Consider the following 27,523-nt stretch of genomic DNA (forward strand, 5'->3'; position numbering starts at 1 on the left):
GGAGACTGAATGGGGAAAAGCACATGAGACAGCCATGTAAGAGTCAGGCAGTTACTCTGAACACTGTCATAATTTTTCAAAGTTGCAACATACACTTAGGATTGTAGGCAGCTAGTTGTTTTTTTTCCAGCGTGGATGCAAAAGGTCCCTGTTAATAATATTCCATTTTCAAGACCGTTTTTGCAAACAGAATAAAACCATAGCGATACAAAGTTAGTTTTCCATATTATGTAAAAATATACAGTAGATATAAAATACACAGTAGCTGATCTGAAAGCTATTCCCATTTACTGCAGCATATCTTTACATGCTCTGTTCCTGCAGCAATCTTTTCAGTGTGTAAAACACAGGGGTTACTTGAAATGAATATTGTTAATTTAAAATGACATTAATAAGCTATTAGAGCAGAAAGGTAAGCATACTGTGACTTAAACAGATCAGTCAATGAAGGCAAGCAGCAGCCTGGAGATGTTTTCTGGAACAGGGACTCTGCTGGTGGGAGCCATTTCGTTCTGAAGTGACAAGATTTATGCAGTTATCCTTCTCTAATGTAAACTCCTTGCAGCTTAGGGGCATTCTGTACCTTTCCGAGCCTCCCGCATTGTTGCCAGCGTACAAATACAGCAGCTCCTGTGTCAGATTAACCCTAAGCAGCAAAACCCCAAGGAGGGCTGTCTGCACAGATGCCAACGCCGACAAAAAGGAGCTGGCAGGGAGCGGCTGGATGCCAGATGGGGCCAATGCATCTCCTTTTCCATTAGGACTTTAATGCTTCTGTGTGTCGCAATCTTTCTTTCTTCTATATCCACCCCCCTCCTGCATTTATTCTGATCAACCCACTTGGGCAAACGAGATCAGATTTTAATGGTTATTCAAAGATAAAAGGTCAAGAACATTTCTGAACATCTCACTTCCACCGGAATATGCTTTAGGAAAGCAAGAAGTTTTGCAGAAGAAAATTCTTTTAGCAAAAGATTTCAGTAGCAATTATCAGAATATTTTCTTTCAGTAAGGTCAGGAGGGGTCTGTGTCTACTACTTGCTTAACTAATGGTAAATAAAATGGGAGAAATAATCCAACTCTCAAAGGAACTGCAGACCCAGGTACTTTGAAACACCCCCACCACCTTTCTGCATCTTTAAAAATGTACCAATTATCTCTCTGTCAGTAATCTTTTCCTCTTCTTCGTTCTTGCTGATCCTCTGGGAGGAATGACTATTATATAGGGATAAGAGCATTCCCAGGTGGTTTTTTTTTCATATTTTTTATTTTATTTTATTTTTTACAGATACCTGTATATTTGAATAAGTAGCACATTTGAGTAAGCAGCACACTTTTAAATATTTGAAAGTTATCTTGTTGATTTGCTCTGGATAGTAGATAGCAAAACTCTACCTCCTGCACTAAGCTTAGTTTCTATTTTAAATAATCCAACAGAATCTTTTTCTTCCACCTCCCCATTGCTTCTTTTTAATATTTAATGGGAAAGGAAAATCCCTCTTGGGCAATTAAATGTGAAGTACAATAAACATAATTTTATATTGTTATATTATTAATCTAAAATGAAGGGGCATACATTAAACTGTACGGTACAGCAGAAATAAAACCGATTTAGAGAAATTCACACAGTAGAGGTGTCTGGAGATAACTTCTTCTGAATGTTGTGAGGCAAAATATATCGTGATGCTTGGACAAATTCCAACCTCCAAAGAAAATAAAGACAGAAATAAACATGTGTTTTAAAGTGTCTACAAAAACTGTCAAATGGTGATTTATTATGAATGTTATATAAAAACTGGGGGAAAATGTATTACAGAAGATTAGCTCCTTTATATGTGTGCCTTTTGAATAAGCAAATGAAGTCCCTTTGTTATTTACCAATTCATTTTAAATACAGATTTCATACAATGCAAGCACTTGGGATATTTCTCATTTTTAAAAATTAATATAGGAAGCAGGAAGATAGATTTAGAAGTGAACACAACACGTATTTGTAAAATAATTGCAGCTTATTGACCAAAACCATTAAAGGCAATGCAGACAGCAGCATTACTTGACAATCCTCATCGAGTTATTGATTCACTTCTCTGTCCCAAAAGCCCAGATGCTCAGGCTTTGTTCAGCACAGTGAACACAAAGGAAAAGGCACCTTTTCATTGCCACTGTCCAAGTCACTACTAGACATGCTCCTGTGCTACTTTTGGCAGGAAAGTATTGGTGTAAGGTGCTTGGAACAACAGAGACTAACACTTCTGACTCGGACGTGTCTTTGCAATTAGCACAAGGACTTCATCTCTGGCCTGAACAAATAGTGGGACTTCTCCAGGTGCCTCTTTTGCCCTTGTACAGGCATCTTAATTGGCATGAGGGGCTTACAACAAGCTGTATATCCCACGGTGACATCTTCATACTGCTTGCAAATGGCAAAATCCTGAAATCTGAGTTTCCTGATGGAACGCAATAAACCCACAGACCTCTTCTCACAGAGGAATGGATCCTGATGCTGTGAAAGTTCTGAGGGGCACCTGAAGTCAGATCGGGAGCACACACTTCAATAAACCAGCGAATGTTCACAAAGGAATTCAGCGTAGCAGGAAAGCCAGGCCACAGCGTGAGCAGAGATCTACATGCAGACCCTCTTATGGGCACCCAACTCATAAACTTGTCTGATTAAATTAACGTATGAATCAAATCTGAGAGCTGTAAGAGACATTAAGAACCAAGTACCTACTATCACGGAGGAAGAGACCCTTAGCTCCCCCTGCCCTGCCCAGGTGAGCTACAAACACGGCTGCACAAGCTTCCAGGACGCACAACGTGGCAACCACTGTGGGTCCTCTGCCACATTCCCTCTCCACCCAGGCAGCTGCTCATTGTGCTGAGTCTCTTCACAATACTCATTGTTTCAGAGTCACATCTCAGCCACCTGAGACTGAGGGAAACTTTCTGGGGAGGGGTTTTGTGGAAAGGAAGTTTCTGCAACTTACCGAAGCTGTTTCACAAATAGCCCTCCACCTTAGTACAATGATTCCTCTCCAGCTGACCGCAACTGCTGTAGCCCAGCTCTCAGAGATTAATTTGGTGTGTGACTTCTTGATCATCCTGACACTGTTTGACAGAGGAATTCCCAGAGAAACACCACACTTTGTAACTCTTTGTTGTAACACAGAATCAGTTATCCACAATTAAAAGCCTGATTACAGGGTCATCTTCAAATTCTTTTCAGCTGTCCCATTGCAGATCCATTAGCAAAAGCACACATGGTTTTATTTCAGATTGATTGTCAGGAATATAATCAGACTTGATTTTATGGACATTATCCATGGCATGCCTGTGCTTCTGGAATGGCGCTAACCACTTTATCACATCTCAGTGTCTAAACTAAAGAACAGTTTTAAGGATCTCTGTTTTCTGTGCATGCTGTGAACAATAACGTGCACGATGAAAGCAGCAATATATAACCACCACAGGTCCTACACCTACTTACAGCTGACTTTTGACAACTTGATGGCTGGTTGAATTTCCTTCAGTTCATTCTAAACAGTCAGAACAAAACTAGTTAGTTAACAAAAACACTATGCTGTGCAGTAACTACAGAATGAAAAGCATTTGTTCCAAGTAGGAAAATATTCGTACACTAAACCGCTTGCTGCTCCACCCCACATATTTTGTTGATTGGGCTGGCATTCATCAGAGGTAACACATTCCTAACACAACTGGGACTTCAGTGCTATTGCCTTATCCATTCCCATCCCCACCCCAAACACTATGGGAGATGAGCAGTGTCTAGATCTTTTGTCGATAACTGACCTTTTTTTCTGAGATATCTTCTTCTGTGGACATGACCAGATCAAAAAGAAATGCTCTCAATCTCCGTACTGATTAAAGAACTTCCACTGACCACAACGAAATCACCACTATGGAAAGACCATATCACAGCAGAACTGAAATACAGCACTTCAGCTGTCAAAAGTGGAAGAAACAAGAGGTCAGGCAGTGGCAGAACTGTCTGTTCTTTGAATTAGAGAGAAAAGTGTCAGCCAAGAGGCAGGCTAAAAAGCAGCTAAACCAGGTGGCTTTGCTCTCTGGAAGTCTAACAATACCAAAGAGAAGCGACCTTTAGAAGCACTCAGTAATTCATTAAAGCACGAGGGAGCCTGCCAAACACAAGTCACTGTAAAATAAAAATGTAGTTATTTTACTCAGAGTTGGGTGGAAGGGAGGAGTACAATTGGCTTCTTTTAAGGAAAACAAGAAAAGAGGAAAACAGGGTGTTCTGTTCAAAATTAGCCTTATAGGAAATAAAAGTAACGAGGTAATGGTACTAATTATGTAGAAGGGGTACTTAGGTCCCATTTTACAAGCTCAGCCACTTGCTTACAACCTACCAGGTACAACTAAGAGCCAGTATCTGTCTGATGCTGGTACCAGGCAGCGGCATGCATTCTAAGAATTTCACTCTGCAACTTCCCCTACTTGGAGAGAGGAAAACTGCAAATTGAAAGACAGCATTGTACTTCTCGGCAAATGATGGGTTAAAGATGTGGTGAAAGAAGTAAAGACAGCATGGAGAAGGGCCAGCAGGCACTAATGGTACATATGCAGAATAAAAGAGGGTCTTCCCATATGAGATCTCCCTAGAATACAACTGTAACAACTGCTCCCACTTCATTCTTCAAGGTAAAGCACACAGATAAAATGCAGAGCTGGGGAAGCTGGGACTTGAACACTTTTTCAGTCACCAAATGAGCGCTTTGTTTTTGACCTGTGATATTAGCTTATTCCTGTTCTACCTTTTGCCTTATTACAATGTTTTAACCCTTGGTGTATTCCCCCAAGGAACAATGGCTGAGAACTGACCGCATGGCAAAAAACAAGACTGATCAAGTACCACAAAACCAACAGAAACTGTCATCTGAATATTTTAGTGAATTCACATCAGCAGTACTTGCACCCATTTCATGCCTTATCCAAGTAAAAACACTAGAGAATGTGTCCGTCGGCAGGAATCAGGCAAATGAATAGCGAATCACAAACTCAAATACAGACTATTTGCAGGACTTGAATCCCACATTTGCATTCAGGTCAGAATTGCTGGTGACAGCAGGTTCCGTTCACATAAGCAGAAACAGGCACAGACTGTGGCTGCTCCGTTCGCTTTTTGACATTCAGAACATTCCTTCAGACTGCTACAGACCACACCTTGCTTTATTTCACGAAATTAAGAGACACAAAACTCAGAGCCGTTTCCAGGAAACTCTGAAGAGAGACATCTGTCAGAAAGATGACTTGCTTTCAAATGGCCTGCCTCTGGTACAGAGCCATCTGTAATGGCATTAGTGAGCATTAGGGGTGGAAGAGAGCACTTAGTAAGGAGCTGATATGAAGCCCTACGCTACAGACAAGCAAGAAGCACTTTGTGTCCAGCCTCTTCAGTTTGCTGTTGTTTCTGAAGGAAGCCAGACTCTTTGTATATGGCGTCTTTTTTTTTCTTTTTTTTTCTTTTTTTTTTTTTTAAATGCTAAACTCCATCAATTGTGTCTGCTTTATGCTATTTTAAAACCCAGCCAGAAAAGAAATCAGGAGACTTCATAACTCTCGACCCCTCCTCAACCCCACAAAACTTGGGAAAACAAATGTGCTTTTGCAAAGCTTTGTCAGTCTCCCTGAGGCTTCTTGAGCCTCTGCACTTTCCACCATGGTAACTGTCTCTGTTGCTATTTTCAGTGAAAAAAGAGAATTCCCTCACTTAACTGCATTGTCACAAGAGATTAATGCAATGTGGGAGCTGGAAGAGAGGGAATTTAGTTTGCTTGGCTTTGTTCAAGGTAATTCAACCAGTTCCTTTGAAATAGCCCTCTGGCACCTAAGCTTTCTCACCACAGAAATTATCTCCTCACTGTGCTAACCCAAAGGTGATACCAACTTTCTACTAAAAGCATCTAAAATCTTAAGCTGTTTAGAAAACTCTCAGCAAGATCTGACTGCCTCTTCTCTCTTCCTTGTATTGAGCTAACATGATGACTCTTCCCCACCTGTGCCTAACAGACACGAAAAGCAGAGCAATGCAGGTACATCTCTCTTACAGTGCTTTGCCTGGGAGCTGTGATGATTTACTTCAGCCAGGGAAGGCTTCACTTCCCTCGGAGAGGAACCCAGGGCAAGCAGCTGTGCTCTCTTCTCTCCACAAAAGCAGGTTAACCCTCAGCCTGCCAAGAACCATACTAAATTTCACCAATGGCTCAGCCTCTTTAGTACTCACCACGATCCCGCAGGGAATTTCAGGTGATCAGCATCCTTTTAGATTGTACACTTCTTTTTCCTTTATTCACTATACTTCCCCCCTGTGTACACAAACACTTTTCTGGTCACATCATCACTCAGTATAAATCATCACGGCTTCACAGCAAAGGGAAAAAGAATAAAGGTATTCACATAGACAGTGTGTGTGTGCTGAGAAGCTTGGGAAAATCCCCTCAAATTAAAACATGGAGTTAATTCACCAGTATTCCAATAAACACTGCAGGCATCTCAAACTCCTTTAGGATATATAAAGCATTAAGATTGCTGTTGATGTTCAGAATTGCCAGAAACACAGACTATATCTAAGAAGCACAGAATGGGATGGGAATGAGCAAAATGAAAGTGTACAGAGGCTCAGAAGTTAACCCACCTAGTTCCCTAGTTATCTAAGTTCTTCACATGTCCTATACGTCTGCCTGTGTCTGTGTCTACAACATCCTGGGAAGCAGGCTGTCGAGGTCACGCATACAGCAGAGTTCACAAACTCAGTACTTTACAGCTTTTTTCATCCCAATGGCCGTCTTCCACTCACTGCTCTTACCTCATAGCACGGTGAAAAAATTACCCAAAATATGGCAGGTTGATATTCAAAGTCTTTCACTTCTTGCAGGGACTATAAAACACATTCCTGATTAAATTCTCTAACTTTTAAACCACAAGGTGTTACCTAACCTCCCTGATAAAGTTTCAGAATACTTCCTGGATCACAGGAAATCAGAAGACAAAAGACAGTGAACTACTGCATAGTGTGCTGACTGAAACATCTATACAGGAGAACAGAACAAGAAGCTAATTCCGAGGACACTTAGCATGAGATAAATAAGCCTGAAACCCAGGTTTTCACTGTTACAACAAGAGTTGGCTACCACGTTACTTCTCACTTCTCTTACTTGCTTGGCCTCAGTTAATATTTTGTTGTCCATTGAAAATCAAAAAACTCAGCAGAATCTGATGGCTACAATAGTCTACTAGCCCATACCACGTGCAGACTGTGGTCCTGCCAAGTTAAGCAAAGTAAAATCTTGTGTCTCGCATCCTGGATATGAGCTGTTAACATTGATGTATTCAGTAAAATCTGAAGAGTAGAAAGAAGAAAATAGTGTTCATCCTCCTTCAATGGTTTTGCAAGAAACGGGTGCTTTAAGTGCCTGATTCTGTCCATAAATATAAATTGCAAGATAAATTCAGAGCTAAGAACAAGATTCAGAAAGGACTTGGTCTGCTCAAAGTAGGCACTGCAGTTACCCACAGTTTTCTGTAGGTAGCTCAAAGACAACTACATTCCCTCGGTCTATTAGGCAGCACTTTCCCTAAGTAATGCATTCATAGCACACACTTTAACAGGCTTTCTCTCATGGCTGACTCAGCTCCCTAAATATCATGTGTTTTTCCTCCTGTTCTCCATCTACAGTTCAGAATCCAGTTTATTTTAAGCGCAGTGATATTCAGACAATAAGCAAACTGCTGGGGATGGTGTTCCATGCATATTTTAGCTTCTCATGTCACTTGGATGTCCTAGGGGTACAACATCAACTCTCTAAAAATAGAGGGAGAGAAAGAATGGAGGAGTTCTGTTTGTGTTTGTATTAGCTATCATCTTAACTGAAGCAGATTAAACGTGGTAGAACTTTGAAGAACGAGCTTCCCCCAAGCCTCGCTGCTGGAATATAGCTCCCTTCTGTGGAGACAGCACGTCACACAGGCACAGACTGGCTAATTTTTCCAGGAGCCTGAAGAAGTGACAGGAGGGGAAAAAACATTTCCTAATTTTCAGACAGAAAGCAATACATAGATACAGGAAATGCTTGGATTAGTCTACCATTATCTTGCCATGAAACATCATTGCCTAATGCTTCATTTGATGGTAGTCTCCCAGCAATAGCTTCTATTTTGAGGGACACAAACAAGTGGCTCCAGAATACATTCTGCAGCAGAGGACTGTGTGTTGAGGGTTTAAATTATCTGCATATCTTTAATCTTAATCCACAGAGCAACGAAGGATCTGCTAGTTATTTATAGATGGGCTGGGGTGAGCTGCTGTGAGCAGGGTAATTGAAACAGTATTTCAGCCTGTCTGCCACTGATTTGGGTAATAGCTGCTGTTAGCTATGGCATAATCACAACACTAAATGGAAAATAAAAAATAAAAAAATGCATTAAACACATGCTTTTATGTTATGTTTTACGATCGCATCTTTTTTTTTATTGTATTTCCAAATTCTGTTGTTCCTTCCTTTCTGAGATCAATTTACTTGCCTGGCAGCAGTTTGCTATATTAAAGCTCAGGAAAGCTGATCTGCTTTCTCTTATTCTCTGGATTAACAGAGCTTTCAGCTTGAGAGCTGCTAAATTCCAAAGACTGAGGGCTGTGACCTCTTTTTAAAGTTGCTGTTATGCTATAGAATCATTTCATGCAAATTTTTGTCCTTTAAATAATAATCTTTATTACTCAAAAATATGATTTTGTTCTTTTCTCAAGCTGCTAAAGTAGCATAAAGAAATCTCAGAAGAACCGGTCTATGAATTTTTCAGCAAATGTTGTTAATTCTGCTATCTATTACTTGTCATATACTACATTTGATATTTGGCCATGATTTCAGTTAAGTGCTCTAGTGCTGTTGCAAATCAGGAGAGATACAGAATGATTTACAACCGTATCCACTACTTCCTCTCCTTCTAAAGGAGAAAGTACTCCCAGGCAATGTATATTACCTTTGGATGTTATGCCCAAGTGCCTTGCAGTTCCTCAGCCAAGTGACAAATACTGGCTTAAGTCCCCGCTTTTCCAATCTTAGTGACTTCTGGGTGGGTCATACCCATCCTGTATTTTCGCAGGAACCTGCTGACCCATGACAGCTTTCCCATCACTCTCTTGCGAACTGACATCATAGGCCCCTGTGCCTTATATTCTGCTCACAGCACCCAAATCTGTAAACTTTTAGTCACTGAATGCAAAATGACAGTCCCTTGGGAAACAGACTGCTCACCAGATTTCCCGAGTCTATCCACATTTGTGCAGACACATCTGCCTTCAACAGAACAGACATCCAGGAACTCTTCCAGCTATAATGCCTGGACCAGGAAACAGTCATGATCTACCCTGTGCTGGAACAAGGACGTGGAAGTCCTGGAGCAGATTCCCTAGAAAAACAACCCTAGATTCTGAATGCTCCAGAGCAACTGAGATAGTGGGAACCGGCTTGACGCTGCTAGTGCTCCAAGAATCATTAGCACCACTGCTCAGGGCTCTCGAGAGCCCCAATCCAGGGCAACACACCAGTTTTAATGGCAGCAAACCAGATTCATTTCCAGTAATTACTGCATGCGTTTTGTCAGAAGGTCCTCAAAACTGGCAAATTTATGTGAAACGTCAAACTTGACAAATATGTATTTTCCTAAGAAAAATTGACTTCAAAGGATTTCCAGCTTGCAGGCCTTAACTGTCAAGCATGAGAACATACACTTCTAGGCATCCCAGCCCCAGAACCACCTCTGCAGCAAACCCGTAGGCTGCAGATCTGTTGTCCTCAGTCTCTGAATTTTAAATGCTACATCTTCCATTACCTTGGGAGCCATTGAGACTAGAGTCTTAAAGCCTTTTCTCAGGCTCAAACTTTAGTCCTCAAAACTTAATCCAATTCTGAGCTCTGCTCTGACTTCTAGACGTATCTGACAATATTCTCTTTCAGAATCTCCTACTAAAAATCACAGACATCACCATCATGATATTAATAAGAATTTGAGAAGAAGGGTTTGGGCTGAACATAAAAATTCACTTGTGATCTAGCTGGACTCAGTCTAGTTTACTACCTCTGTAATACCACCCACTCAAAGATACTGAGGAACGACTTTTTAGAAGCATAACTATGAGCTACCAAGTATGAAATCTAATATTTGCACAGGGAGCAAAATTCATGAAGTGCAGCCAGGCTACCCAGCATGCAGTCACACACCAATTGTTGGCTAAAGGCAGGCATTTTATTCAGTGCCATTTGCCACGTTCCTTTCTATATACACACTCTTTGAAATGCAAAAAGAAATTCTGGTATTTCCAGAAGGAAACTCGGAAAGTCAAAGAAGAAATCCTGCTGGGATGAGGGGTTCAGCCAAATGAATCAAAGGGACACATGTGCCACCAGAACACAGAGGGCAACAAAGATCTTATCATATATCCATTAGCAGTAATTTATCACTTTTCTTTCTCAAGAGATAGCATTGGGATTTTTTTTTTCCAACTCCAACAAGAACCTGTTCTGAGAACAGAACAAAAAAGTTTTGTGGCTTGTTACAGGGAAAAATACCATCATCTGCAGTATCTCAGAAGAGGTCACTTGCTTCCTTGGAAAGATCACAGAACAAGGAAGAAATCATAGTAAGGGCACTCTGATTTATGAGTGCCTAGAGACCCACTGAGAAAACCTAATCCCATATAACTGCTGTGCAGAAGCTAAAAGGCAGCCATTTAACCTTTGGACTGCCACTGCTACACAACCTAAAAAAGCATCCATGTGAAGCCTTGAAATGATGGAAGTTAGAGTTGGGAAAGACTTGTTCTTCTAGCATGGAGTCTGGCCCCCTCACAGTGCCAGAAAGAGTCCCCAGACAGATAATTCATCAATTACAGATTTAAAAAATCGCATTTCTAGATTTGAAAATAATACTCCAAGGTAGACAGTTCCTCATCTGAGCAGCCAGTACTAATGTATTTTTCCGTTGTACAGTCACTCACTGCTCCTGACACAGGTTCATATTACCGTGGTAACTTCTTTTTCATAGCAGAGACGTGTTCTGAGGAAGCCAGGATATAATTTTACAGACACATAGACTTGGGTGAACTCTGCCTTAAGGATGTTGTTATTTAATGGTAAATACACTACTGTACACAGCTGCAGGGGGGGTGAAATGTTACTTTTCAGTCTAAAAAAAATGTCTACGAGAGAATAGAACTGGTAAAATTAAAATCAGACAGATAAAGTTGTTCAGGTATGATAGTCACAAGGGCTCTGGCAAGGCCACCAGCACAGCAAGGAGGCACCCATAAGCACAATGCCCTCCCAATCACTGAGGTTATCACGCTGCAAAATGAGCCTCTGGAGGAGCAAACCTCTGCAGGTCACTGTCCCAGGTGGGTCTTGCTACAGTTACTGCCCCTCTTCAGCAAGTCACCACACATTAAACCAGGTATTAGAGATGAACTTCTTCAAATGCGTTCCTTTAGCGGAACATGCATTTCCCAGAACAGGACTCAATATTTTGTCAGCCTTCCTCCACCCTGTGCTCCTTCTGTTCTCGCAGTAATGCAGCTGAGCCCAGCCAGCGGCCAACCCTGCCTCCTGCCCTCTCTGCTACGGTGCCTGTGTGGGAAGCCAAACAAACCTCTGAGCCATCAGGTGCATGTCGTCCCCCAGAAAACAAACATTTAAAAAAGGATTTTCTTCTGTCTGCCTGTATATGGTCTTCCTTCCAGAAAGGCCTCCTTCCTCTGTACCATTCTTCAGCACCATGTCCATACGAGCTCCTCACATCACAGGGTATTTTCAAGTTCATGCTGTGCAAGGCTTAAACTCGCTCATACCTCAGTGTACATTCATGCACAGCAGCATGTGGAACAGCGGAGAGGAGAAAATACGACAATTCAATGACTATTTTGTGATGGATCAGAGCCTGAAGGAAGCCGATGGAAGAGCAATGTGGTTTGCACACCATACTGCTCAAGCAGTTCATAAGAGAGATTTGTACCTAGAGAAAGATTCATTAGAGATCCAGCATACTGCAACAGTTTGAGAAAAATAGAGAAGGGAGTTGAGAAGAATGCCACGGTGAAATACAAGCCTTTTTTCTTCTAAAGTGAAGGCGAAAAACTTTAAAAAATGTATTGTGAAATTGCCAACCAATTGTGGCATCTGATAAATAAGAGATGGACTCCTGGAGGCGTTCAGCACTCAGATGCCAATACATCCTCGATATTATGAGAAGTTTTGTGCATTCTTGGGCCCTGCAAGTCCTCAACACATATAGCTCAAGAGCTCTGCTGAACACAGGTGGGCTTAAAATATGTTTTAAATCAAATACTTGCTTACATTCCTTGCTGAATCAGAACCCAAATCCTCTGTGTTGGCACAGCCTCGGTTATACACAGTCAAGAATTATGCCAGGGAGAATGAAGTCAGTCATTTCTAGTGAAAATAAACAAGCTTGCAAAGCTATCAAGGACCACAAACAAGAAGAAGAGAAACAAGGCCAAGATTTTTATCTGTCCTTGAATCATGGCAGAGTACAAAGGAGGAAGCAGTGAAAAATCTTTCTTTTCCTCTGCTTTTTCCTCGCTTGGCAGGATGAGTGGGTGTCCGCAGCTCCATTGAAATCGGATTATCTCACTTTCAGAAATGAACTCGCCAAGGAAACAGTTGCTTATCATGAGGCTGCAGATAGGATGCTCCCCAGCCCACCCACCCCCAAGAACCCAGGATAAGCAGTTAATATGCAGGACTAAGCAAGTGTTTGTTCTCCATCACAGAAGATGACTATTGGTAAGTTTCACTACCCCAATTTCCTGCTGCTTCCTTTTTCATGCTGCTTGCCCCAAGGTAAACTATATAATTTGAAAACAATGTCAGTCACATTCCTATTACTCTACTAAAGACGTACAATTCTCTATAAATACTTCTGGTCAAATCTCTTAAACCTTTCTCTTTAACAAAATAAGCAAATTGTGACTTTAATTTGAAATATAAATTGATTATTGTAATTTTCATTTTCATTGTATAATGACTGTGATTAGGCTACAGCACTGTTCTTGCTTCCTTCATGACCCTCAGATGCAACACTGAACCACACCAACTCCTGAGCCTCCACACCAGCATGCAGCCAGCTTCAAGCACGGGTAAAATATGTGTGTCTGCACCCTGCCACACAGACATACCTGTTAGTCAGTGTTCAGTCCTGTTACACGTAGCACATCCCTTGCATATGCACCACAATGTAAAAGGCAAGTCTTACTAGCTAAGAAGTGGCATGGGGGTAGCTTGGCTGCGGTTCATTTTGGATTGGGTTTCTCAGCCCCAGACAGTGCTCTGCTGTGGCAGCACTAGCAGCTTAGTGCTAAGGCCTGTCACCCCCGTGGACAAGCCCTGGCTCTCTGGGCAGCACAGAAAGCCCCAAAGACAATCCTTGCTACAGCCACCCTTGGCTGAGCAGGCAGAGCTCTGTAACGTGCTGCCAAGAGTTAATTACGTCCAGCCCTTGGAAATAAGCACATAGAAGCTTATTTAAATATTTCAAGCCTTTTTTTTTTTTTCCAGAAGAACTACATAAACTACACAAAATATTTTGACATGGATACAAGCTGAAGAAACACATAACCCAAGTGCAGAAGAACCAAACTACAGGGAGCACTTGTTCCTAGAAGGCGCACAGAAAATGCCTGAAATTTTCTTCAGCACTTAGCTGATACAACTCTGCATCTCACAAAATCAGGTCCTTCCACAATTGCCTGTCAGCTTGCGAGGATATTAGAAAATTCTGCCTAAAACCACATTTCAAAGGATACGCTGAGGACCGATTTTGAAGTATAAAGCAATCAAAGAAAACAGACTTGAATGGTAACTTTACTGAGCGTCAGTGAAGGTGCTCATGAAAGTAGCCTTAAAGATTAACTTCATCCTGCCAAGAATAAGTCACAAGGACAGTGAAGAAGCTTAATATGTTGGGAGAAATGAACCTTGGAGTACCAGAAACGTACTGGACTGAGACCTGTAGTTCAGTGTCAGGGACTCGGTTTGTTCCTAAAAATGCTGATACAGTGGAGACCATGACCCAGAGACTGCTGAGCTGAAGGAAACTGCCACTGAATTTAGTAGGTTCTGGACCAATAATCAACCTTTTTCAGCAGACCAGTGGCTTGGTATTCAGATGATGGATTACATGACTACTATGTTCCTGAAAGAGCTGCATGGTCCCTTCCATCTCAGACTGACAGCACTAGGGATTGATGAAGTCTGGAGCAGAGCTCCAGCTGGTGAAATCAAGCAGCAACCAACCTCCTTCTTACCAGAATGAGTCAGGAACTTTGTCTGTGTCTTTTGCATAGTCAGACACTGACACCACTCAGCGACACCAAGAGACAGCAGGAAAAATAAAACAAAACACAACAAATTGCATCTTGGGTTTCCAACTTAAATACTGAAATGAAGCTAGGAAAAAATGGAAGGAGCAGCAAGTCATGCCATTTGCTCCAACTTTTGGCTGTTGCCTAATAGGGGTCTCAAAAGACACCAATGCTATTCAGTGTCACTGGTTTGCAACAGTCCTCATCCTTGCTGAGCACCTGGTGGATGCTGTGAGGTTCTGGTCCCCCTGCCAAGCACAGAGAAGCCTGCCTCACCGTGCACTGCATTCTGTCAAGAATTCTGTCAGCCTCTGCATTCCGGCAAGTCTGAAGGGAAGGGAAGAAAAGGCAAGACTAAATCCTGTTGCTACTGCACAGCTCAGGAAGCATGAAGTATTTATCAGGTTGACTGAACCAATTACTTTGCCACTCTCAACAGCAACCTGTTAGATGAGTGCTGCTACTCCTGGCAGCGTAAGGAAGCTGCAGAGCTGGAGAGAGGTCACTTCACTCATTGCTCACTCAGCTCCTGCTTTGTATGACTAAGATAACTATGCAAATAGATCCCAGAAGGAATTAGAGCAATAATCTGTTTGTGAGATGGGTGGGTGTCTCCAGACACACATGGGTGCCTTTCCCCTGAATCACAGGATTAATGAAGATATGCCTAAGAGTCTCAAGGTGAATCGCAACAGAGGCATCGATTTTGCAAACTGCTGAACTGAAATCCAAATTAAATGTGAGTCCTGGAGATAAGTAAAGTAACCCTTAAAGCTGTAACACCCTACTGCCCCTCCCAGTTTTCAACTTCTCTTTCTCTCCTCCTCTGCACCAGATTGATATGAATTACTCGAGAATCACCACCTCCCTGGGGCTCATCTTTCAGCTGACAGAGAAGAGGTTTTCTTCTGTCATCCAGTAAATTGTCCTGTTTTTTCTTCCAGTTTTAAAACTTGTTGCATTAATCTTTAAGGACAAGATTCCAGATTCATCATTATGGCACAAATTCTCCTCACATTTTATAATAATCAGGAAAAAAATACAGTAATCAATAATGATATTCAAAAAGCCTTGTGTGTGTGTAAGATTCTGCACATATCTAAGTCACTGAATTTTTTATGCCTCTATTACCAATCTGTTCTCAGAAATGGTAGTTGTTCTTTCTGCCTTTTTTAAGCTCTTATTAAAAAAATTATAACTACATACCCTAAGCGAACCAGGCTTTGTTAGCTGGACTGTACCATTCCCTTGAGGGAACTCTCTCTCCAACCAACAAGAAAGTGGTATTTCAGGCTGTAATTCTTATTGCAGCTTAAAACAGAAGTCCTCAGCAGTAGCAAATGAAAGAAATTATTTTAGATAGATAATGAGTTTCAAGGTGAGCACCTTACCCCTGGCACTTTTCAATTAAGAGTGCAGGACTTGTGCATCCTGATGATATCACTGACAGTGCTGTTCTAATACATCTTTAGAGGATTGCCCTCAGGGCTCTAGTTTCTTCAATCCACATCCTCTTCCCTTCCTACCAGAGGTTCCTGCTGAGTTTCTGCCAACCCATAATACTTCAACCTCTCTCATGCTTTCCACTTTCTTTTCTTCCTAACTAAAAATGAACAAACATCTTTTAACCTACTTTATTATTGTTGCTCTCCCAGCTGAAGATCCCAGATGTGAATAGGCTGTTTGAACATCATCAAGAAAGTGGTGATGGTTGAAGAGAACTGTATTAACGGAACGGCCCGAAGATTTTTGTCGGTGTTATGTTGTGGGACTCCATAGAGATTGCCCCACTTCAAGCCTCAAAAGCCTGAAGTATGCTCACCAGAAGAAAACCAGCAAAAACCTCTCTATGAATAAAGACACATCTTTCCCACCTCTCACACCCAAGCAAGTTTTACTCCAAAAAAACAAAGTCTGAAATCACTACAAGACAATTTTGGGGAGTATTTTATGTATTGTAACTGCTTATAACAATCAGCTTAAAGCCAAAACTGGACTCTGACTAATACTGGAGACATCCTTGCCTGTACCTACCTGTTTTACAAGGCTGCTTTCCCAAGGTAAAAATAAAGCCACTGGAACACCCAGAGGGGAAGAGTTCCTGTTTGCCATTCCAGGATCACATGGATTCGCACTGCTCTTCATTCCTCTACCTCCTTTCACAATAGATAAATACAACCAAATCAGAAGTTCCTCTAATTAGATTCAACATCTTGTCACAAGGATGAAAAGTTCCCGGTTGCAGATACTGCTGTAACCACTGACAGCTGTGGGATAATGATTATTGTTAATAACAGCTACAAATATGCCTGAAATGGCACATGGTCCTTGAGGAATGAACCCAAAGAGATGATTTATTTCTTGGCTGATGTTAGATTAATTGTTCTAATGGTTGTTTTGTAATTAATTTACAACAACTGAAAGTTCTCCGTCTTTCTAATGCAGGGAGAAGCCAGATCCCATGAACAAGGCATGAAGGTTAGGAAGGATGTAATAAAGAGTCAGCATTCACAAAGGAAAGCAGCAGGTCCACTCTTCACGCCATCCCCTGGCAAAAAAAAAAAAAAAGTGCTTAAAAATCCCAGTGCCTTTACAACAGGACATGGGTCTCAGTTTCTACTGCATGCTTTATAAGTCACTGCTAGGAATAGGGAGTGATATCTCTGGACCAACACATCATTTAGAAGAAATTAAGGCAAAATGGCACCTTCTCCAGTTTCCACTAGTGCAGAATAGTGCTCCCCCCACCAAAACCTCTGTTTTGGACTATACACAGCCATTCTCCAAACCTAGGTGAAATGGTTTGGATGTTGCAGGAAGAACAACAATTTCTCAAGACATAATTAAAAAAAAAAAAAGACAAAAGCTCAAAAACTATTAGGATTCTGCTCTGATCCCCACTTTCAATATAGGTGGACTTTCATGCACGTGAAAGATTTATGACAGGGAGTCACAGAATCTCAGAGTTCATCAAATGACAGCTTTCACTTAGGATCAGTCTGGATGGATTGTTGCAGAGGTATGGTTTAGTTTCACATTTTTCCCTCTTCATTTTAATAATTTTGGTTCTATTGAAAGACCAGCTATGTGAATGCTGGAAGTTTCAGGTAAAGCCTTCTCCTCATCCAAACCACCTCACGGGAAGGAACCTCAGGATAAAGGCAGTGGGAGTGGAGACACCCTGCTTCTTCCCAGTGAGCAGGGAACGTAGGGAAAGATCCAATGGCATTAAATTTTAGTAAGTGTAAGCATCGTATTCCATTATTCTAGTTCCTCCCTCTGGTATTCTAGAGACTGCCTAGTTATACACACCAAAGTCTCTGCGTACAACAGATGCAGAAATGCCCTTTAGGATGACCGAAGTTCACAAATACTCTCTCCCTCATCTATTTTCTAGCCAGGCAGTATGCATTTACAGCATTAAAGCCCAAAGACATGACAATACTCTGCAGTAATAACATGGGAAACATTTCACCTGCTGATTATCTAGCTCACCTAGAAAAAAGAAAATTGAAAATGATTCCCGCTTTTTCAGTAGAAGCTTCTCCTTTTTTAATTATTATAATGGCAAAAATAATTACTTTGTACATTTAAAAATAGCACTAAGAATACTCCTATTTCCTTGCAAAGTTAACATAGCATTGAAGTGAGTTTGTGTCATGTTTAGGAGCTAGCAGCATTGTTAAGTAACTCTTTACTGCAAGACCAAGCTCTGATCTCAATTACAACCCTAGCAAACAGATCTTCTGCAAGCATGTTGCTCACAAAAATTGATGAAGGCAGCATTTGGCCTGCACAACCTTTACGACTCCTGACAGGTCCAAATTAATACATCTCGCTTCTCAGATACTGTAAGTTCACAGGCCAACAGCTAGGAAGCTCATTATAGCATTTATGAGTTGCTTGTAATTAATATTCAAGTCACTAGAATGCCAAGATATAAAAATATGTTTAAGTTCATGATTTCTTCTGCAAATACTAGTGTTTTACATCCACAGTGCAAACTCAAGCAAAGTATACTTCAGCATCTTCACTTTAGGAAACATAAACCATAAATATGGACCTTTACTTTGCAGTGATTGCACAGAAGTATAATCTGTGCCTCTAGTAACAACATCAGGAAGCATAACATATAGAAAGCAGCCCGTCTACCTCAAAACAGGTGCCAAACAGCTTGAACATGCCCCCTGGAGATACTGATAGGGCCTGGTGGGAGAAGGCTAAAATTGGAGGCCTCCGATAGCTAACCTAACTCACATGAGCTGTGCGTCATTGAGTTGTGTATTAGCAGCCTTGGAACTTCAAAGACAGCTAGGAAGTGCTTTTCCACTGGAAAACAATCTTTAAAAGTAGAAGAAAATCATGCTGTACTGACCAAAATGCATTGCCAGTAAGACTTTGTAATCACGTTGCACAATTTTCGTCAGCTGAGAAGAAAACCATTCAGAAAGGCTTCTAGTCAGATTTTAAAACCTCTGCAGGTTCACTCAACCCAAAAATTCAAAATAAAGTTCAGGAAAAGGTAACCCATGCAACTCAAAAATCAAAGCTACCTATTATTAAAATGCATACGCAACAGCACCACCAGCTTCCATAAGTTAACTAATACACAGCAGGCTTTTTTTTTTCCCCTCAAATTCATCCAAATCCAGATTTTTTTCACAGAAGAGTATAAAAATTATTTCAATTCCTATTTCTGATAAGAATAAATGGAAGAAACCTTACTTTTTTCTCTTTGCTCAGCAAAAACAAGCTCAAATAAGTCAACTTTCTTTACTTTGTGTGGAGACAAACTTTGATTTGATTTTAAGCAAACTTACACAGCTAAGAGTGACAGAAGTGGAAAAACATTTGTTGTATTTATTACAAGCTGACCAGACTTATGTAACATATAATATAATATTTAGAATAAAACACAGGTATAACAGATACTTTCCATGAGTAACTTCTTTTTTTTTTTTTAATGTCAAACATCTGTTACATACTGGCTCCTAAAATCTGTTGGGAAATTACTCCTGAACTAATCAATAAGAAAGCTTACAGTGATAACTTAATTGAATCAGTGCATAAGAAATAAATGGTCTGAGGAACAGCAACCCCTGTTCAATAACCTATTAATCTGTCATCTGTATTAGCCACTTACCCTGTCCTGTCATTCTGCAGGAGGCAGAACAGAAAAACACTGGGGAAATCTTCTCAATTAGTTTAACCACATGAACACCAGAGACTGCTTTGGGTAAGCCTAGATGACATTATGAATCAAAGGCCAGCTGTTTGTCTAAGTATACACTTACCCCACCCTAGCTGCATTACAAAGAGATTTTTGGAAATTTTTCAGGGTTGGGGAATCAAAGAGGTCAGACAGAAAAAAATTGGTCCTACCGTAGTTCTCACTCCTGATGCAGAAGGATCAAGAGGTTCTAGTTTTAGCTGAGAAGCTCATCTCCTGACTTGAACTAGGAGATGCCTTGCTGCAACAGAAAGTGAGCAAAAAGACCTACATGAAAGGTCTAAGACCTAAAGAAAGACCTAAAAAAGACCTAAAATGAAATACAATACCTCATTACACATGCCATTCCTTAACTTTTAATTTTGGCCAGAAATACACAAGCAAGAGGTGTTAACACTTCTTATTCCAGGCAAAAGCAGGAAATTCAAAGGCATACAGGACACACAGAGATAGCTATAAATTTAAGGGTAGGACTAACTCTGGCAATCACTTAATTGGGTCTGCATAAGAGTGCATGGAATGCTGTCCCAACAATTTCTATACTGGAAGCAATAAAACGCAGGTGAATTAAAAGAACCTCTCTTACAAAACAAATTCTTATTTAAAGACTGGAAGTAGTGATCAACAAATCACTTTCCTCAATAAATTACTGTAGAAGTTAATTAAAATGTATCCTTTATGTTCAGTTTCTTTGGCATCCAACTTCCATGTAGCAGATTGTTTTATCTTATGATACATCCAGGCAAAGGTCCAGCAGTATTTTTTTTCTAGATAAATTGATAGAAACTGCAGGCAATCTTTTTGGTACACTGCCTCATACATCTATGCCATAAAGAAAAAGGCACTGGCATTACTTGCATTCAGATTTTTGCTAGGGGTTGGTATCTAGAAGGTTTGTGTTCCAGTTGCTAGCATGTGTCACAGCTCACGCTGATGTGTCTTTCATCATAACCACTGCCTACCCTGGCTAGACTAACTCTAGCCCAGGAGTCCCACGTGTGTTGCCTTCATATCTTCATTCTGTGGTGCAGACAGATCTACTCTCTAAGTATAAAAGCTCTTCAGTTTTCACAAGTTTTCTCTCCAGATTGTGTACGTGATGAAAGACACCTCGCTACTGTCTCTGATACACTAAAACAGGCTGCAACTCTGTAAACTCTCTCAGGAGGATACTCCAAAAGGTCTATAGGTGCAAGCAGAACAAAGAAATCTTTTTGTTTTCCCACAGCCCAGCTTCTCCTCCAGACCCCTCTTTCCTCCCTTGGTCACCTCCAGACACCAAATTCCTCCCTCCCTACCCCAACATTCACACAGGCTTCCTCTCCCCCTGCATGGCAGGGTAAAAGCTGACTCTGCATTTGCCAGGTGTGTGCAACGCAGGCCATGCTTCCCCAGCAGGGGTTGGCAGGGACAAGCCGCTCACCCCTGCACACTGCTCGCACAGCTATCCTCTGTGCTCCAGCCTGGACAGAGAAGGCAGCCCCTATACCTGGGCAAACCCACATTTTGCCTAGATCTGTAGCTTGCCCTGCAGCTACACTCATGCGGATCTCCTGATGTCAACGAGCGGGAGTTGTGTGTGTTAGGGTGAACTGGTTTCTGCTGCATGTCACATTAGAGCTATTTAGTACTGGCAATTTCTATATTTATAACACACCAGCAGAAAGTTAAGTGCTCCAAGGTCCCTGGAATCACACACCTGTCTTCCAGGATTACTTGTCATCAAGGTGTCAGACCCAGGAACATCACTATGACAGGTTGTTAAAACCGGCAAGTTAAAAGATTCTGCTAAGTCAACACTCAAATGACTTATTAACCACTCATTTTAATATTTTAAGTTGATTGCACATGGAAGTGCAGAGCCTAACAACAAACAAAGAAGCCACCTGCAATGCAAAAGCATAGACAGCATTTTGCAAAGTCACAGCAAAACATCTGTGGTTCTGACCCTCAGTTCCACCTACAACTGACTCACATTTGCACTACTCCTGGTCATCTTCTACACAGAAGTAGTCAAAATATGTGAAAACTCTGATCCAGGCATGCTTTTGTTTCATATCATTATCTTATTTGCAGATGTTTTGTGAATACTCAGGTGGCTTCTACTCCGATGTACACACTTTATGGTGCAGGAGGCTTACCAGCAACCAGCCTCCTCCAGCCTCAGCTACCATAAGAAGGTATTTATTTCATCTAGTGCTCTCATCACTCAGCTGCTTGCCTGCTGACAGCTGTTACCAAACTGGAAAGAGCCCAATTTTCTGGCAGAACTGCTTGGGAAAGCACCTCTTGTTTCAGAGAAAGAAAAAAAAAGTAGAGGAAAAAAAAAAGTGGGTTGGCCAAAGGGAATAGTCTTGGTAAGTATGGGGGATTTGGTGAGGGTGGTAGATGGGATGCCCTCTGAGGGGTCACACTGTCTCATACACACAAGTCCCTCAGCGCACACTAGTGGGTGGATGTTTTTAATGGTGCTTGGGCCCTTTCACATCAGACTCTACTGCAATGCAGCCACCAAAGCACAGCACAGCAGAAGCAGGTAAAGGTTCGTAGGTGGATCTGCCCACACATTTCTCCTTAACTAAAAGCATGCCTTGAGCCTTCAAAAGGGCTTACACCCAAGCCCTTAATACTATCAGTGAACAGTTCTAGATGTTTAAGCATGGTTCTATGGCAGCATGGGTAACAACCAAAATGTTTTTAGGAAGCTACTCTTGACAACACAATATTGCCATATAAAAGCCTCAGCCTAAGTTCTGAATTTGTACATTTATAAATAAGATGAACTTTGTTTAGGGAGATACGGAAGGAAATAGGGACTAGAACAGAAAGATGGAGTGACTGATGCCATAATATAGGAAAGCAATACATAAGCAATGAGACTAGGAAGGACACAGGAATTTCTCATTTTGTATGCAAAGAGTGTAATGTGTATAACCTCATCTTGATTAAAGACAGAATATGCTACTGCTACAGAAAATATTTTTAATATACATAAATATAAATATATATCAGTCCCAAGACAGTTCTCAGAAAGTCCAGTGGAACAGAGAGGAAATGTTTGCAATTTTTGCTTCACTGAATTACAATTGGATTTGCCATTCTTATTCCCACTTTTCTTTATATTGGCTCAGGGGATCTCAAAGTCCTAGACAAAAGGAGCAACCACTAAAAAAGTGCTTCGTCCAGGTGGGGTTATTCTATTCAGACTGGATGAAGCTGCCATGGTGATGAGGTCAGGGAAGATGGGCTGGGCTTTAGTATCATTTCCTCCATTGCATCCCATGCAGCCTGCTAGAAAATATAAACAGATGGGGCTACAACCCCCAACAGTCTTGCCTGATTTGAGTAAATCTGCCCTCTGCTACTGCATGCCGAGCTGAGCACAGTGTGTACAGGAAAGGATTTGACTGAAACAGATACTCTCTATACTACTAAACCAGGAAGTCTTTCCAATCTTTTCATGCTGTACCAAATGGCTATGATAAAAACTCTTTTTTTCATACTGGTTTAATTTGGAAGAAATTCTAGGATTTTAAAATTTGTCTTCAACATCTCAAAAATATCTGAGAATAAGAATTCCATTAGCCAGAAGTATCAACATAAACTTCTGTAAGTGCTTAACTCATCTTATTGCTCTCCTTCATAATTAAAAACATACTACATATGAAAATCTACCATCCAAATGTTCACTCTGTTACAGTATGATGAATCAAACTCAAATATTTCAGAACAAAAAAGGAAATCACAGAAACAAGAAAGTCATAGCATAGTTATCATCAAAAAAAAATGTTTGAAAAAATAAATTTCTTTGAAAATACCAGCTCGACAGGTCTTTTCAACTATACAGCATTTTCCTAATGTAAACTACTCTGTTTATTATTTTTGACTACTTGTCCTAAAACAAAGCTCATTACAAGTAGATTATACTGCAATTTAAAAAGAAAGGAAAACAACTTTTGCAAAGCATAGATTAAACACTGCATCACTGAACTCTGAGGGAGAGAGGTCTGCCCTACCTCACTATATTTATAAGCTTTAAGAGGTCTACTCTAGTTTGTGAGTAAGTGGCTGAAATTTCCTGCAGTCAGATGCTGAAATGACCTTTGGTAAATTGCTTACAGTTAAATGATTTGCCTTTGCCTTGTAGATTTCTAAGTAACATTTTTCACCATGATAATGCAAATTCAGTGTCAAGTGGAACATTTCAGTATAAACTCAGTTATAGGACTTCTATCATTTTTCTATGGCTAAAAGCCCTCCATATTTAACAGCACATTTGTACATCTGAGATCAGAGAGTGATTCAAAGTATAATCAAAACTTTGTAGGCAAACTGGCAAATATCATAAACCTATTTTCTGTTGGTTGCACGTTTCTGGATGGAATTTTCTGCTTCCTCAAGGCAATAAAGCATGGAGTAACCAGTAATTATTATTATTATTTTTAATTCTAAAACACATTTCATTCAAATCATGCCAGTTATGGCATAAAATGACAGCATCCTTGAAAAGACTGTTTTGTACAGAAGAATTTGTGAATCGTCCAGAAGAAAGGAGATTTCTGCTGAATATATAATACTTTAACAGGAAATCTATGTCTCTTCTAAGAAACAGAATATCAAATTAGCAAAGACAGTGCAGCTCAGCAATTAAGTTAAGCAAGCAATGAACCTGGTATAAGTGGACTGAAGATTTCACCTCCTAAGAAACCTCCATGTCTGTCATAAGACAAGTGATAGCATGCATGACTCTTTCTGACTGCTACGTGACTGACTTGGTGCAGTGATATGGCAGATATGTAGGCCTGTTCTTGATGTTAAGTCAAACTGGGCAGTATTTCAAGGGAAGATGCTGTAAACACCTGTGCACATCTTGACTTTTATTTTCCAACATCAACTATCAGCAAGGATGGCAGTGTTGTGGCTCTGCATCCATATTCAGGATACAGCATCAAAAAATACAGACGGGTGAATTTCTCAACTGATCCTTTTGTTAAAGTAACTATTACAAATAAAGGACATTGGCATCTTAGACAGCATTGGTATTCAGACAGATTGCACATTACCTTGTAACACACAGATGGTTTCATGGTTTCTGACGTTATATAAATAACAGGCTTTTGGTTTCAACATACAGTTTATGAAGAGACGCACCTTCCTTTTAAGTATTAATGAAGTGTTGTGCCCACCTAATGAAGTATGGTGTTCTTTTAAGTTCTCTGTGGACTTAGCTGGGACTTTGGCAAGCCAGTTAGTACAGGACTTTGCAATTCCTACCAACACCAGTTAGCTATGTTCTGGGAAGTTTTCACTGATGCCCCTGATTTTTGTGTCTCAGGCTTTCTTCCTTTAAATTGGATTGTATCTGCTTGAGAGATTTCGGGTGAGCTGGCAAAAAACAAATTGTCAAAAACAATTTTTCCTCAAGGCCATAATCCACTTTGATACATTTCAAAAAATATATTAAGTATTTCAGAACTGCCACTGACTGCTAATGCTTGTTTTTTTAAGCCACCAGTGTCAGAGTTCAGCTTGACATTCCTTGCTTTGAAATTACTTGCCTTGAAATATAAATGAATGTACTATTTAAGTATGTTAAAAGAAGAAAAATCTAAAGTCTTCTAGTTGTCTGAATAAAACATTTAAAATGACCCAATCCACAATATGAGTTAGTAAAAGAAGAGTTTTCATCTCAGAGATTCTGAACAAGTTTTCCTTCCATTTTGTAACCAGAAATTGCTTTCGTTTATAAAATCCAGCAAAAACTTTTTCTTCCCAGTCCTACTACTCTTCTCCTACCCCTTTGTTAATCTTCTTTCATACAACCTGCAAAATATTGAGAACAGAGCCCATCTTTTACCATATATATACATAGTGCCTATTACAATCAAGCTCTAAGCAAATTAACGTTTGTGACCAACGTCACACAACCCAAGTGTATGCATACATCAACAGCAGGCCATTTTAAGCCTGAACAAAGTAAATATCTTCAAGAGGACTGTGTTATCCTTAGGGTGCAATGTTGCCTGCTACAATAACTCCCAAATTGTAATTTTCCTCATGTTACAGGAGCTCAAGAGCAGCAAGTTATGACAAGTCTAGATGCTAAAGCAGGAAGCCATCAGTTAGTACAGAAGGCTCCAGTCTTCCACCTAGGATGCGGTAGCACTTCAGTGCACTTGGGAGGCTTGAATGGCTATCTGGTTAGAGTACAAACAAACCAGAAAGTGGTGTTGTTTACTAATTTCTAGTCACTCAGGCCCAGCACTCTATAGGTACTGTAAAGCTCAAGTGCCTTTGCTGCGGTCAAGGTACTTCTGTACTTGAAGTAATTCTCTAGCTGGTAGAGTGACCCACTGTATGGTGTAACTGCAACTGGCAGGCAATTAAGGTACCAGCTAGCCCAGCACCCCAGAAAACTCAGTGATTTGATTGCTAGTATGCTGCTTCTTCTATGTACTTCATGTATATTATGCACCTCAATTGCAGCTGAGGACGAACCTCAAATAGTCTTTTCCTTATGTTTTCCAGCTAACCAATGCCTGCCTGAACTTTAAGTTCACAGCTTAGAAAAAATGGTCATTAAATTGTATTTGTTTATAGAAGATTTTCCTAAATGCTGAATGCTGCTAAATGCTCCTTCCTCCGAGTTTTTCCACTGAATATTTTTTTTTTTTTTAAATAATCTTTCCTGCTCTGGTGTATTGAGCTCTGACAAAACAATAACTTCATGGAAAAATATCAAATGAGAATCATTTCCTTGTAATGAGCCAAGGGTAGGGCTGTTTTCTTAACTTTCCATAGAGATAGAACTGAGCTCTTGGGTAAGAGCAAAAGCAATCACAACTGTCAGAAAAAAAAAAGAAAAAAAAAAAAGAATTTTTTCCTAACTGCTGTGTCAGTCTAATTCTATGCTAGAAAAGCATAAGTTTCTCAGTGCCAATAGTTAGCAAATGAAACCAAGTGAATTATTACTTAATGTCACTGGATTGCTGACATTACCTTTCTACAATATGTACTGGGTTTACGTGGCAAGGATTTGATAGCGGGGGAGCTGCAGGGGTGGCCTCTGTGAGCAGAGGCCAGCAGCTGCCCCATGCCAGATCACAGCCAGCTCCAAAGGGACCTGCTGCTGGCCAGAGCCGAGCCGTGAGCGATGCTGGTTGGGCCTCTGGGAGAGCGCACTGAAGAAAGGGAAAATCTGCTGTGCTACAGCAGCTGGGAGAGAGGGGTGAGAACATGTGAGAGAAGCAACCCCACAAACACCAAGGTGTACAGAAGGTTTTTTTTCCATATTTTCTCCCTCTGTCTTTCTGAAGAGGGGAAGCGAGAAGAGCGGTACGGCTGCCTACTGGTGTTAAACTACCACACAACAACATAGAAAAGAGATCCCAATTTCAAAATGCTTATACAGCCAAGTACATGGATAGACATCTGGAAGACTAAGTCTGTAAAGCTCTGCAAAGTCTGTGCCTGCCCATAACCTGGGACTATGTAGCTAGATCACCCTGCCCTGCATGGAAGCCTATATGGTAAAATGGACTCGCTGTAGATCTACACATCAGAAAATGCACAGCTGAGTGAAGGCTGCACTAAGATGCGGTGAGAAGAGTTTTTCTAAAGACCAGAACACAGTTGTGATAGAGGCACTGTGCATGAGACTGCAGGCTACACAGACTGCCTCCAAGGCAATCAGAGCCTGTCAATAAATCCAATAGCCTGTGTGACGTCCCTATCCCTCCATCCCTACAGTCTGGTTTGGAGACACTTTGTATTCCCTGAATTGCCTCACTGCTTGAGGTACTCAGAGGCACAGAGTTAACAAAACTCAAATATGAGATCATGCAGCTCTGTATCTTTATGAAGAGAGGAAAGGGGGAAGGGAG

The 27,523-nt window shown here is 40.8% G+C and overlaps 1 protein-coding gene across 1 annotated transcript in view; it reads right to left on the reverse strand.

Annotated features, from left to right (window-relative positions):
• LOC308197454 (uncharacterized protein) overlaps nucleotides 1-27,523 on the reverse strand; it is a 557,403-nt gene that overhangs the window by 458,056 nt on the left and 71,824 nt on the right. The window lies entirely within an intron of this gene.

The sequence above is a fragment of the Anser brachyrhynchus genome (genome assembly GCF_964034855.1).
Source record: "Anser brachyrhynchus genome assembly, chromosome: 6".
In the NCBI taxonomy this organism is placed as follows: domain Eukaryota; kingdom Metazoa; phylum Chordata; class Aves; order Anseriformes; family Anatidae; genus Anser; species Anser brachyrhynchus.